The following is a 3,780-nucleotide window of genomic DNA, read 5'->3' as shown; positions in this document are numbered from 1 at the left end:
GGCGGCGGCGTCCGGCGTACGCGCGGAGGAGACGCGCGGGGTGGGCCGGCGGCTCGGCTGGGCCTCGGCCCGGTCGGGCACGGCGCGATTTTTTTTTTAAAACATTCCGCCGAAAGAAAACTCGTAGAAAAATAAATAAAAATCCAAAAAAGATAAAATAAATTTTCCCCGTCTAGTTAGAATATTTAGAACAGGGTGAACTTTTTTTTTACACAAAAGAAATTTTGAAAACATGCAATATTTTTTTAATGCAATTAAATTGCAAATAAAATCCGAATAAAATCTAAGAAATGATTTTAATATTTTTCCTCCAATATTTCAATTGTTTTGGAGAAGTCATATTTTCTCCTCTCATTAAATTTTAAATGAAATATTTTTCCGGAGAGAAAATAATTAAAACCAAAATCCTCGGGTTATTATTTGATGAAAATCAAATATGAAAACTTCGAGAAAATCCCCAACTCTCTCCGAGGGTCCTTGAGTTGCTTAGGATTTATCGAGGATTTGTCAAAATGCAATAAAAATATGATATGCAATGATGATCTATGTATAACATACCAAATTGAAAATTTGGGATGTTACATTTGACTACTTGTGGAGCCAAAACGGACTCCGTATGAGTCAGATATCCATGTTTCAGTTAACACTGCGCAAAACTGATTCAGAACGATAGTTACAAACTAGTTCTTGTGTAGTTGCACTCGATTTTGTCCATTCTACTTCACTAAATATGTCCATATGAGATCCAATTAATTGTAGGAAAATGCAAGAGACCTCAGTTATGATGATGCACTAGGTCCATAGCTGGGCCTTTTTGTGTATGTTCTCGAAATGCGTTTGTCGAGTGTTCATTAATAAAGTTTCTATACAAGTTTCTGAACGAACTCCTTAAAAAAAGTTCTCCAAAATTTCCCTATGAAAGCATGCTTTGAAGCATCTGGTCATCACAAACGTTTTGACTACTTGTGGAGCCAAAACGGACTCCGTATGAGTCAGATATCCATGTTGCAGTTAACACAGCGCAAAACTGATTTCGAACGACAGTTACAGACTAGTTCTTGTGTAGTTGCATTCGTTTTTTTGATTCTACTTCACTAAGCATCTGGTCGTCACAACCGTTTTGAATACTTGTGGAGCTAAACGGATTACGTATGAGTCAGATATCCATGTTTCAGTTCACACTGCGCAAAACTAATTCAGAACGACAGTTACAGACTAGTTCTTGTGTAGTTGCACTCGATTTTTTCCATTCTATTTCACTAAACATGTACATATGAGATCCAATTACTTGTAGGGAAATGCAAGAGACCTCGGTTATGATGATGCACTAGGTCCATAGCTAGGACTTTGTGTATGTTCTCAAAATGCGTTTGTCGAGTTCTCATTAAGAATGTTTCTATACAAGTTTCTGAATGAACTCTTTCAGAAAAGTTCTCGAAAAGTTCCCTATGAAAGTATCCTTTGAAGCATCTGGTCGTCACAAACGTTTTGACTACTTGTGGAACCAAAACGGACTCCATATGAGTCAGATATCCATGTTTCAGTTAACACTGCGCAAAACTGATTCCGAACGACAGTTACAAACTAGTTCTTGTGTAGTTGCATTCGATTTTCTCCATTCTACTTCACTAAACGTCTCCATATGAGATCCAATTACTTGTAGGGAAATGCAAGAGACCTCAGTTATGATTATGCACTAGGTCCATAGCTAGGACTTTGTGTACGTTCTCGAAATGTGTTTGTCGAGTTCTCATTAAGAATGTTTCTATACAAGTTTCTGAACGAACTCCTTCAGAAAAGTTCTCCAAAAGTTCCCTATGAAAGAATCCTTTGAAGCATCTGGTAATCAGAAACGTTTTGACTACTTGTGGAGCCAAGACGGACTACGTGTGAGTCAGATATCCATGTTTGAGTTAACACTGCGCAAAACTGATTCCGAACGACAGTTACAGACTAGTTCTTGTGTAGTTGCATTCAATTTTTTCCATTCTACTTCACTAAACATCTCCATATGAGAACTTGTAGGGAAATGCAAGAGACCTCGGTTATGATGATGCACCAAGTCCATAGCTGGGACTTCGTGTATGTTCTCGAAATGCGTTTATCGAGTGCTCATTAAGAAAGTTTCTATACAAGTTTCTGAACAAACTCCTTAAAAAAGTTCTCCAATAGTTCCATATGAAATAATCCTTTGAAGCATCTAGTCGTCACAAACGTTTTGACTACTTGTGGAGCCAAAACGGACTCCGTATGAGTCAGATATCCATGTTTCAGTTAACACTGCGCAAAACTGATTCGGAACGACAGTTACATACTAGTTCTTGTGTAGTTGCATTCAATTTTTTCCATTCTACTTCACTAAGCATCTCCATATGAGATCTAATTACTTGTAGGGAAATGCAAGAGACCTCAGTTATGACGATGCACTAGGTCCATAGCTGGGACTTTGTGTATGTTGTCGAAATGCGTTTGTCGAGTGCTCATTAAGAAAGTTTCTATACAAGTTTCTAAATGAACTCCTTAAGAAAAGTTCTCCAAAAGTTCCCTATGAAAGAATCCTTTGTAGCATCTGGTCATCACAAATGTTTTGACTACTTGTGGAGCCAAAACGGACTCAGTATGAGTCAGATATCCATGTTTCAGCTAACACTGCGCAAAAATGATTCCGAACTAGTTCTTGTGTAGTTGTATTCGATTTTTTCCATTCTACTTCACTAAACGTCTCCAGATGAGATCCAATTACTTGTAGGGAAATGCAAGAGACCTGAGTTATGAGGATGCACTAGGTCCATAGCTGGGACTTTGTGTATGTTGTCGAAATGCGTTTGTCGAGTGCTCATTAAGAAAGTTTCTATACAAGTTTTTGAACAAACTCCTTAAGAAAAGTTCTCCAAAAGTTCCCTATGAGTGAATCCTTTGAAGCATCTGGTCGTCACAAATGTTTTGACTACTTGTGGTGCCAAAACAGACTCCGTATGAGTCAGATATCCATGTTTCAGTTAACACTGCGCAAAACTGATTCAGAACGACAGTTACACACTAGTTCTTGTGTAATTGCACTCGATTTTGTCCATTCTACTTCACTAAATATGTGCATATGAGATCCAATTAATTGTAGGGAAATGTAAGAGACCTCAGTTATGATGATGCACTAGGTCCATAGCTGGGACTTTGTGTATGTTCTTGAAATGCGTTTGTCGAGTTCTCATTAAGAATGTTTCTATACAAGTTTCAGAACGAACTCCTTAAGAAAAGTTCTCCAAAAGTTCCCTATGAAAGCATGCTTTGAAGCATCTGGTCGTCACAAATTTTTGACTACTTGTGGAGCCAAAACGGACTCCGTATGAGTCAGATATCCATGTTTCAGTTAACACTGCGCAAAACTGATTCCGAACGACAGTTACAGACTAGTTCTTGTGTAGTTGCATTCGATTTTTTTCATTCTACTTCATTAAACATCTCCATATGAGATCCAATTACTTGTAGTGAAATGCAAGAGACCTCGGTTATGATGATGCACCAAGTCCATAGCTGGGACTTTGTGTATATTCTCGAAATGCGTTTGTTGAGTGCTCATTAAGAAAGTTTCTATACAAGTTTCTGAACAAACTCCTTAAAAAAGTTCTCCAATAGTTCCATATGAAATAATCCTTTGAAGCATCTAGTCGTCACAAACGTTTTGACTACTTGTGGAGCCAAAACGGACTCCGTATGAGTCAGATATCCATGTTTCAGTTAACACTGCGCAAAACTGATTCGGAACGACAGTTACAGACTAGT

Source organism: Triticum aestivum, chromosome 1D (genome assembly GCF_018294505.1).
Source record: "Triticum aestivum cultivar Chinese Spring chromosome 1D, IWGSC CS RefSeq v2.1, whole genome shotgun sequence".
Taxonomy (NCBI): domain Eukaryota; kingdom Viridiplantae; phylum Streptophyta; class Magnoliopsida; order Poales; family Poaceae; genus Triticum; species Triticum aestivum.
This window is presented reverse-complemented; position numbering follows the sequence as displayed.